The following is an 11,682-nucleotide window of genomic DNA, read 5'->3' on the forward strand; positions in this document are numbered from 1 at the left end:
CGCAATACTACTTTTGGTGTATATCAACCTAGCGAAACGGCCGCGAGTGCGTCATGAGCGTGGCATGTAAATTATGTCGTGCATGACACGCGTGTCATGATTTTCATGTTACCACCTCTAATTTACGTTCGTCATACAGTCGCGCCGCGCAATACCAATTTTGGTGTATATCAACCTAGCGAAACGGCCGCGAGTGCGTCATGAGCGTGGCATGTAAATCATGGCATACATGACATGCATGTCATGGTTTTCATGTTACCACGTGTCAGTTATGTTCGTCATGTCGAAATGTCTCGTCATACCACTTTTCGTATATATCCATTCATTTAAACGGCCGCGAGCGCCCCGAGACCATGTCATGTAAATCATGTCGCACATGACACGCAAGTCATGATTTACACGTTAGGACCTGTCATTATGTTCGCCATGAACTCTTGTCACGTCATACCAGTTTTGGTATATATGAAAAAAACGGAATGGCCGCAAGAGCCCCAAGGCCGTGGAAAGTAAATCAGGCTGTTCAGGACATGCATGTCATGATTTTCATGTTATGACCTGTCATTTAGGTTCGTAATACGGTCACGTTATTCCATACCAATTTTGGTATACATCCGATTAACGAAGCGGCCAGGAGAGCCAAAGTCGTAGGCGGCTAGATATAGATAGATAGATAGATTAGATAGATAGATAGATAGATAGATAGATAGATAGATAGATAGATAGATAGATAGATAGATAGATAGATAGATAGATAGATAGATAGATAGATAGATAGATAGATAGATAGATACGCTCAAACTCGCAGAAGTTCGCTAAGAAATGCTTCGCATTTAAAACTATCGCTAGTTGCACGCGCCGACACTTTCCAGAAACCTTAATTCCTTCTCTGAGAGATACGAGGAAGGCTTGCTCACGCATGAGTCGTGCTCACGTGCCATCTGCGCAGCCTCGATGATGATACGGGTGCGGTCATCTCTGTGTTTATACAGCGTCACTGTGTCCTCGAAAAAAGGCGCACAGTTGCACGCAGTACAATGCTGTGCAAGAAACCCATCTTTCCCGTTTCTAACATTGTTAGAAACGGGAAAGATGGGTTTCTTCTGCTCTGCCTTACTAGTCCGGAAGATGGACTCTGCGACAGACGCGATGAACACCTCTGGAAAACCTGAAGCCATAAGTCGGGACACTTGTGCTTTGAAACTCGCAGAAATACTGTGATGGCAGGACCTGTTCAAAGCATTCACAAGGCAGGTACGTGCTATGCCTCGCTTCACTAGCTTGCTGTGGGCGGAAGAAAATGGAAGCAATGGTTTCTGCGCACGGGGTTCGTAACACCAACAAATATGATGTGCACTAAAAAACAGTCTTAAGCCTAAAAATCTTAAACTGTCATTCTCGGACATCTCATGTGTGAGCAAAAGAGGCTTCAAACAATCTTCAAACATGCTTAACGTTTGGGCCGATAGCGAGTGGAACATGGGAGCATTACACTTCAGAACAACCAAAAAGTCATTCACGTATCTAAATACTTTGATGGCATGCGTAGCTTCTAACTTTTTCAGCGGTAAATTGCCCATTTTATCCAACAGCAAATCGCAAAGGTACAATCGCAAAGGCACGCAAAGATAGGCACGAGCCTATCGAAACCCCTTTTTTCTGCAGATAAATGCAATCGTTCCATTCGACGAACGTAGAGGTAAAGTACATCAAAATGAGGTCAAGGAAATCCCGTGCACTGATACACGTTTTTAATTGGAAATTCAATTCACCAAAGGCATCTATATTATCCCTTATACATTGTAATAATTCATCGTGAGTCAGTGAGTAATATAGGTCTTGTATACGTCTATTGAAAAAAAATTTGGCAGATCCCACGTACCGTGGGAGTCGATGTTATGCGAAGCATGCGGCGGGTAGGTGACTGTGGCGTAACTTTTTTTACTGAGCGACACGTTACAAAATGACGCTAAAGATTTGTATATATTTTACACGCACACATATATATGTTGAAGAGCCGCATATGTGTTATATAACCAGTTGTTTACGGTTGGGTAACGCAGCCAATGGCAACGTGGGTATTACCAAAATCAGAAGCGGTAAGCTGATATGTAGTGCTTACACGTGTCCCGAAAACGCACTCACGTTTCACGAACCCGTGTGCATGTGTGCAAGAAGTTCTTGACAGTTCTTGAACAAGGGCATCATAACCATCATCAGTGAGTACCAGCAGCTGGTCATGACTTATTATAGGATCCGGTCGTGATCGTGGTGACGAGGGGTCCATGTGTAGTGAAGTATGTGGTATAGTAGAGCTGTTGGGATTCGTGGATGCCTCGGTCATTTCGTCGACAAATTATCTGTCGACAGAGCCGGCGATATGTCCGAACCTGAAGCCACCCTTCGTGTTGGTGAGGTATAGGCCGTCGAGGCTGGTAGGCCTGGATAGTGCTACGTAGACCAACTTCAGTGGATGGTGTTTGTCGTATTCGTAGACTACCTGTGCGTATGTGGCCTACGTAGCCTAGTCTACAAAGCGGCTGTCAATTAATTTGGCATCATCCTCGGTCAGCATGAGGCCATCGCCCAGCCTCGTAAGAAATGAAGAGGACACTGCGTTGTTCTGGTGGACGAAGTGCACTTTACGGTGCTGTGATGTGGATATCATATGTAACATTCGTTAATGTATTCCTCCGGGGTCGAGCAATGCTCCAATATAGCTTCCTGAATCATAAGGATACAATGTAATGTTTTATTAGACTGCTATAAAAGAGGAGCCAACACTGGAAACTACAGACGTTCATCTGATATGACGCCTGTATCGTAGGATTACACATCGTAGGAGTATCATGCAGTGTTTATTGCTGTCTTGTAAAATTGGATAGCCAGCACCACAACCACAATTGACGTTGCACCGATAGTACGCCTGCGTAGGCTGTTTTTTCAAGCCAGTTTATAGACCTGGCGTGGCTCAGTGGTAGAATACCTGATTGCCACGCAAAATGCTTGGGTTCGATTCCTGTTGGGATCCTAATTTTTATTATTTCCTTTCGCTGAGTCAACGCTGCCGATGTTGGTTTTCCTTAACGCTCTAGCATTTAAGTTACCAACGTCTGTTCTCGCCGTTCCTGGGTAGATATAAACTGTCAATCACCTGTGGCGCATACCCGTACACCGCGGCCCGTGGTAAACGGGTATGTGCCACACGTGTCTAGTGGAAAGGGTTTGACGACGTACGCGACGGGATTTTAACGTTATTCATGTCATGACCCGGCAATCATATTCGTCAAATCCTCTTACCCTCTCATGCAAATTTGGTCTACACCAACTTAAGGAGGCGATCATGAGAGCACCCAGACGTAGGCGGCTAGATAGATAGATCGATAGATAGATAGATACGTAGATAGAAACGCTCAAAGTGCCAGAGGTTCGCTAAGAAATGCTTCGCATTTAAAACATGCACATCACTTTGATTTGACTGTTTAAAAAATTCAATCAATGGCTGCGAGTTCTGGATTGGGAATCATCAATTGTTAGACACTTCAGATGGTCCTGAATAAACAAGCCAAGTTGCTTTTGCCACGTTTCTCTTTCCGATACAACTACTCTGAAGGGCATGTTCACTTTATGCGTTTTTGCGGAAAGAACATACTGAGCCCATTTTTCTCGCTTTTACTAATTTGCTGTGCTAAGTTCTGTAACTCAAGCTTGAGACACATTTCCCTGGCTTGCGTCTTCACTTTATCTAGACGAATGTCAGTACAGCAATTAAACACGGAACTTATAGCTGTGACTGCATTTTCTAGGTACAGCTGCATCAGGGAGAACGGCAAAACCACCCTCCTTATCTGAGGGCACGACACAAAGTTCATTGTCTCTCAGAAATGTTGCCGTCTTTCTGAACGGAAGGCCGGTACTGGTAGGCTTACCGTGCAGGAGCACATCGACGCTTTCCGGACTAGTAGGGCAAAGCAGAAGACAGGACAAGCTCCGGGCAACACAGGAAAAGAGCGTGAAAAGATAGCCGTTGTTCCGTACAAACACCGTATATCTCACAGACTCAAGAAAATCGGGAAACGAGCCGGCGTTCGACTGCTGTTTTTTGCGCCGTTCAAATTAATGAGTCTCGTTTAAACAACAAGTCTCCTCAAGAAGCAGTCATCTGCTGAATGTAACATTAAACATAGGACTAGGTATGTGCAATGCTCGCGGGGAAGTTGTATATAGGGTTCCCCTTTCCTGTGGTGCATGTTATGTCGGACAGACCGGAATGTGTCTAAACGACCGACTAAGGGAACGTGCTAACAATGTTAGAGACGGGAAAGATGGGTTTCTTGCACAGCATTGCACTGCGTGCAGCTGTGCGCCTCTTTTCGAGGACACAGTGACGCTGTATAAACACAGAGATGACCGCACCCGTATCATCGTCGAGGCTGCGCAGATGGCACGTGAGCACGACTCATGCGTGAGCAAGCCTTCCTTGTCTCTCTCAGAGAAGGAATTAAGGTTTCTGGAAAGTGTCGGCGCGCGCAACTAGTGATAGTATTTTTTGTTTCTTTTTTTTTATTTTCCTTGATGTTTTCTTTGGTTTCTTTTTGTATGTCTTTGGTGTTTGAATTTTTTGCCTTGCTCATCTTTTGTCACGTGGTTGTGCCACCTATATATTCGTGTTCTGCACAATAAACCCAGTTGGAAGTTAGCGCTCTTCTTCGTATACCTTTTGTCTTTTGTCCTGCTTTTGCGCTATAATAGTTGTCGTTACTGTTAAGATGCATATGGCTGGGTCCTGGTGGATCGCGTCCGCGGACAAAAGACGCGTAGAACAACAACTTTTGGCGAACCGTTTAACTAGACTACACCAGCGTTTTCGTTTCGAAAAAAAATGGTCGGTGCGTAAAAGTAAACATAAAGGTGTTGGATTTTACCGACATATCAGAATGGCTTGAACCATTTCGACTTAAAAATAAGAACACTTGCATAACAAACGAACACCATGCCATTGCTGTACTTTCGAAACAATGGAGTTTCATATGTACTACATGATTTCATTTTGAGACCGCCGCTGGCCGCCGTTGATGAGATAATATGCGTCATGAGCAAGAGAAACACCAGTGTCTTGGAGTTTGTCTGTTTATTCGCAAAATATATTCAATAATGATAGCATAGAAACTCACTATAGTAATATTCCCTATACTAGACCTATAGCCACAGCTTTGCTGGCTTGCGTCTTCACAGTAGTGGAAGGGCTCTGAATTTTTTTTTTGTGTGTGTGTGGAGTCTCTTGGAATATTTTCGGCACTTCTTCTATCTCCCATCTACCATTCCGAATTTTTTGAAATGGTTATTCTGCATCAACGTTTAAACCTATATGCGCGATATGCCATTGAATCCATATAGGCTCATCATCGCTGTAAATTTAGCATTTTGTCTACTTTTTTTTTTCCTGCGTGTCACTCTTTGCACATGTCTACACCAGGCAGAAGTTCAGGGGAAGATGGAGGCCTAAGGAAATAAACAAAAACGAAATTCTTGAACAGGGGATGTAACTTCAGCCAACTTTTCGACAAGTGGACCTGTCTTCGTCAAGATATCACGAAGGAACGTTGACGAAGGAACGTCACGACATGACGAAGGAACTTGTAGGAACGTTGGCTTTCTTCGAGTTTTATGTTGTCTTCTGTCAGAGTGTCACAGTTTACACTGTAAACAAAAATTAGCCGAGATGGGAGCTTTTCCAGCACATGAGCCCCCAAAACCCCCATGCCCCAATCATTTACTCCATGGTAGCGGAGTGAAGTCGGCACATGTCGTCGAAAAACGCCCCTTGCTTAATGAGGGAGTTTATGAACGACATGACCTTGTTAAACTCCCCACGGAGTTTTAGGTCACGTGGTTAGAAACTCCCTATGGGAGGTTTAAAAAGTATTTTTGGTCGTGACGTGCGTGCGTGTGTGAATGTGCGTGTAGCACGCCGGTGTGAAGCTCCAGTGCCTTGTGTGGGTCGCCGTGTGAGCATTTGTCGACAGACAACGAAGTTATCAGTGCAGCGAGGATTTGCAACGGCCGGTTGGTTTGTGTAGACGTGTAGGACTATTTTCTCCACCGAAACGTTCTGGTCAGAGACAAGTTCAACTCGCGCCAGCGTCCGACCACGAACACATCGAGCTGGCTGTCCCGTGTTTATTCTCCCGTCAAGCGGCGATGCCCATGCACACGAGTGCAAGCCTCCGACACGCCACGGATACCTCGCTTCAACGTGCCGAGTTACGAAGAAGTGCGAAGAATAATTTCATCGGTAACAAAAGTAAGCGTTGCGATCGTCAGCGGGTTGTTTCTGGAATTCACCGGCTAAAACTTCGAAGCAGTAAGAAGTAGCTTCGCTACGTCCGTCGGCATGAAGCCGGCTGGCGGCCGGTGTGAGAGCTGCGCCGCGACGCGCTCGCTCCGACCACCGGCAACGCTTGCTTCTCGGAGTGTCACCGAAACGATGTTTCACCGGCTGCAACTTCTAAGCGGTAAGAAGGCTTCGCTACGTCGTCGGTACCAAGCCGGTGACGTAGCGAACTCGCACCGCCACACCGGTCGCCGTGGTGAGTTCTACGAGCTCGCACCGGCCACCGGTGAAGCAAAGAATATGTTTCACAGAAAATAAAAGCTGCTGGAATGAATAAGCTTAAATTGTCTCTTTTGCGCCATGCAACCACCGCTGTCAAACGTCTAGCGAGAAGGCGAGCGCCGATACGAGACAGATTGAACCAACGTGCGACCGCCGATGTACTGCGAGCAACAGGAGCCGCGACTACGAGCCGTCTCGTTCGTTGTAAGTGCATCGCTCCGTAGCTTAACGCGGACAGCGGACTCGGATAGCGGCAGTGTGTGTGTAAAAAAAAAAAAAAACGGCGACGAAAACTGTACAACAGCAAGTATTTTGTGATCGCGAGCTGTCGTTCATCGTATAGCCGTGCCGACTCCTGGGAGAGGCCTAGCGACGCCGTCGGCCACAACGCGGTATACCGGCGGGGCGACGCATTTCTTCGCCGGTGTTTCTCGTGAATGTGTGCCGCTGAAGCGTTCGTGCACGGCCGCTCGTGGTTCGTGTACGATTATGTGCATTTTACAGACTCACGCACAGTACTGCTAAGGCGGATACATCCCATGCGACAGAGTGCCAGCTGATAATCAAAAATTCGCTAATTAAGAAGGCCTTGAATGTTAGGTGGGTTTATAGTAAAAGATAAGTGTGCCTCAGTGGTATCTATAAGCTCATCACAAATTTACACGTACGCCATGAATGTTTGCTGCTTAATTTCGGGGAAAAGAAGTGTCCCATCTGAGCCACATTGGAGGTCAAGATGTGGTGCCTAATATACTCGGTGACCAAAGTTTGGTTGTGAAGCGCTGGTGGTGAGTTGTCAGTGTGAGTGTTGTATTACTTTGCGAACGTTGTGTATGTTTGTGTACGTGTGATCAGTTGCGTGTTTCGATGCTAATTTAATTAAAGAGCGAAAAGCATTTTTTCTTTTTGATGGTTATAAAAATTTACTCCCATATTTACCTGGAAAGCTCCCTATGGATGTAAACAAAAACTCCCCCTCTGTCCATCCAAAAACCCCGTCCTGTTGGGAGTAAATTTTTTACTCCGTCCGGACGGTGTTTTTAAAACCCCATCAGGGCGTGCGCTAGAGGACAAGCCATTTACTTCCCATCTCGGCTTATTTTTGCTAACAGTGTACTGTAGTTATTTGCAAGATTCGGCTGGCGGGCTCGCCCGTGTGTAAAAGTTTCCAATAAATGCCCATGTGTTCGTTTCACTGCGGTGTGTATCTGCGTAATTTTGTTCCATGACCGGCGTTTTTAGACTCCACAAGCTTCTCGGTGAACTATGAGGGGAGCTACGTGGACCGAAGGTATACTACGACGCTATGATGGCTTGCTGCTGTAATTGTAAATGTTTAAAACAGAAGAGGATAAGGCGGAAGTTTCAACGATTATGTTAGGTATATGGCGTCCACTATCACAACACGCAAGTAAATCGGACAAGTTAGAGGCCACTGATATTTGTGTATGTCTATACGTCTCGTCTATAGACAGAGGTTCAGTGTAAGATGGAGGCTTGATCTAATTAAAATTGTGGACATGGAATGCCGCAAGTATCGCTCTATGTATCGTTTTTTAGTGCTGCATTACGGCATTCAAAAAATAAATAATAACAAAAAACCTTATAAGTAGTAATGTGGCTCTGCAGCTTGCACAAAGTCCAGTAACGTTCTGCAATTACAGTTGTCTTGACTTCACTTTCTGAAGACACCAACAAGGAGTGATAGAACAAGAGGAAGCGATAAAAAGTCGATAGTGCATACACACAAGAAGCGTGCAATGAGAGGCTAGTTGGTAAAAGGGGTAAAAGACATAAAACTACGCCTAGGAACAGGACACAGAAAAGAAATGGACAGGTCGAGCGCAGACACATTCTTTCTTAGGCAAAAGCCTAGGAATCCCGCCTCGAACGTCGTAGCAGCGATGAAGCTGGCGCACAATGCGAATTGCTCTTCAAGGAAGGCGACATAGAACAGAGCCCATGTACAAACGTTCACCTTATGTTTTTTTTACCATGTGTACACACCTCGTGCTTCAAGGGTGAGCGTCACTTCATCGTCGCCGTCCGAGCAGATGAACAGTCCGCGGCTGCCGTCCACGGGGTCCATCCGAATCGTGGACGTAGGTGGTGGTCAGGAAGGGCCCTCTGCGAGCCCGTGGTCACGATTAAAGATTCATAAGCCTCAGTAGGCCATTCGGGCTGCAAACTCAAACATACGCGCCCTCTGGGAAAACAACAAAAGGGTATAGTGTAATACCGAAAACGATCCAACAGTTGGCCTGACACGTTCTTCATCACCTTACAGGTGTAATGCGAGCAAGACAGGGATAGAGACGATGCAAGCTGAAACACCAGGCGAATACCTTGCCGTAACGTTGACATCCAGTCTCCACGACCATTGATGTAGTACAGGAAGAAAGTATTGGAAGAATCTCGCCTCATACATCATTTATACGCGGAGAAGCAAAATTGAGCGACCTAGCTTAAACCGTTCTGCGACTGCAGCAGTATATAGCTACTTACGTCCGTACTAATTGCATATATTGTGTTTCCTTTCCTCGTTTATACAACCACCAGGTCCTATTGCGGGTCTTGCGTGCGGGACGGAACGCGACATGATGATTTAGCTTATTAAGGCAAAAGCCTATATGTCTTATGAGTCAAGAAGTTTTCGAGATTTGTCGAGACTTGAGGATACATCGCGAGACCTTGTCGGCGGCGCAACAAGTGTCAACGCGAGTGATAAAAAAAGACCAAGTAATAAACGTCGGTCAAAAATCACGTGATAATCAAGAGAATATGTGCGCCTGCAGTCGGCGTACCAAAAGTCACATGACCCCAATGTAACATTACTCCATCAATGATGTTACCCTGCGACGTCATCTCGGGTCACAGATTGCCATAATCTGTGACGTCATGAGGATGTCATCGCACGGCATCGTCGCTTCGTCAAAGGTGGGCCGATCACGGGGGCAGCGCAAACCACGTTTGGTGCAGCAGATTCAGGGGGAGGGGGGAAGATCAATACAATATACTCAGAGGGAAAAGATGAACATGGCATTCGCCTTCCAGTCGTCTTAGACAAATGCACAAAATACTTTTTACGTCAACATTGTATGAGAAGAATATAGCTAGGACACATCGGGTTACGTCATTGCGCTCACCCTTGACGAATACGTCCATGTTGGCGTCCCACTGCCAGGGGGTCTTCCGCCTCCTCCGCCCATGGTGCGGCGACACGTGATCTCGACGGGTGCGTCAGGCGGCACCACGTACAGGCCGCCGGGTCCCAGCACGTAGTCGGCTTTCACGCTGGTCACCAGCCGTCGCTCTGCGATACACAAATGCAAAGTGTAGCGTTGTACGCGCGCGCGTCCTTATATCCGCCTACCACCGCTACAGCACGCTGAAACACACACACACACACACACACACACACACACACACACACAATATATATATATATATATATACATATATATATATATATATATTATATATATATATATATATATATATATATATATATATATATATATATATATATAATATAATTGTGTGTGTGCTGTACTCTCTCTCTCTCTCTCTCTCTCTCTATATATATATATATATATATATATATAGATAGATAGAGAGAGAGAGAGAGAGAGAGAGGCAGAACTACAGCAAAAGTAGCCAAAGTAATCAAGCCATTTAATCTTATTGCCAAATTTCTAGCTAAATGTAGAAAAGCGGTATTATGAAAAGGGTTTTCATTAATTATATTGAAATATGAATAACATAATTTTGAATCAGCAATAAAATAGAAATAAAGCAACTTTCTTTTTTCCTCTCGCTTGGTCGTCAAGCCATAAGCAAATTGCAAATCAATGGACAAATTATAAGTTCCGTGATTTGCAGACAGAGTAAGATTGGGACATTCCAGCCAACCATTTAGCAGGAACATTAATCGCACAAGCAGGTCGTGCTTGAAGTCGCCTACCGAATATGATTAGTAAGTATATTGCCAGTCCAGCTTCAAGTACTGATATCTGGTTAAAGATGACCAGTCAAGCTTCATTTGTTGCGGATCTCTGTTTTTGTCAAGTTGACACGAGAGCACGCGCTGTGCAGCAGCATTAGAAACTGCCTCGTAGTGTCAGCATCGATGGCGCGCAGCGGAACAGCCTGCTAGCCACGCGTTTGCCAACATGAGCGCAACTATGCAAGTTTGATAGCTAAAAGGCGCACTTAATTTTCTTAGTTAATCTTCAGAACTTATTTTGCAATTTGGAAGTTCTGAAACTTCCCTATTTTTCCCTATTTCCCTGAAACTTTCCTATTTTTAATTTTTGTTTAAACTTATAAAACCACCGAAATCTTGGCCAGTCTCCCACAGTGGGTGTCAATCACATTGACTTGGCAAACAAGAACTTCGTCACTCCGTCTTGGCAGGCGCGCCGTGCGTTACGTAGAGGTGCCTTGATGAGCACTAGATTGCTGGCACAGAAAAGGTGTGTGTGTGTGTGGGGGGGGGGGGGGGGTTACATGCGTGTGCATCATCTGACACGCCAGAAATGCTTGGAAACATAGGTTAGTCGTTAGGCTTGCTCGGTATTTAATGTGCAAATAACAAGAGAAATGGCTAGTAAATGCGCCAAAGTAGAAGTTCAAAATAGCCAGAAAGTAGCCGTGGCGCCAACCTGAAATTTTTGTCGCCAGCAAAATAGCCAATTTAGCGCAATGTGGCCACCAGCGGCAACCCTGACGCACAGGAAAATTAAAATGCGGACTGCGCGGCCAAAACTGCGTCACCGCAGGGCCAAGGCGCCGTTTCATAGTGCAAAGGACCAATTGACAATATCGCTGCTGCGTAATGTTGCCCATGGGCAATATTACGTCACTTCGCGTACAAGGTGGATTGGACAGGCGCTGGAGAGGGGCGCGGGGATTGTCTTTAGAAATGGAGCGGCTGCGCAGCGCACAGCGCTGTGATATTCGCAAAATGTGATCGCCGCGGCCTTCTGCACGGAATAGCGAGCTTGTTTGGGAGGTTAAAAAAATGTCGGAGCCTGTTTACTGGCCTACCAGTCAAAAAGCTCGCCACC

General features: G+C 45.6%; 2 protein-coding genes across 2 annotated transcripts in view; one reads left to right on the forward strand and one right to left on the reverse strand.

Moving 5' to 3' along the window:
- LOC119387525 (uncharacterized) overlaps positions 1 to 11,682 on the reverse strand; it is an 85,009-nt gene that overhangs the window by 44,061 nt on the left and 29,266 nt on the right. The gene's annotated exons all lie outside the window — the stretch shown is intronic.
- The window catches only part of LOC125757679 (uncharacterized), a 34,057-nt gene that overhangs the window by 20,958 nt on the left and 1,417 nt on the right, over positions 1 to 11,682 (forward strand). The gene's annotated exons all lie outside the window — the stretch shown is intronic.

The sequence above is a fragment of the Rhipicephalus sanguineus genome, chromosome 3 (genome assembly GCF_013339695.2).
Source record: "Rhipicephalus sanguineus isolate Rsan-2018 chromosome 3, BIME_Rsan_1.4, whole genome shotgun sequence".
Lineage (NCBI taxonomy): Eukaryota > Metazoa > Arthropoda > Arachnida > Ixodida > Ixodidae > Rhipicephalus > Rhipicephalus sanguineus.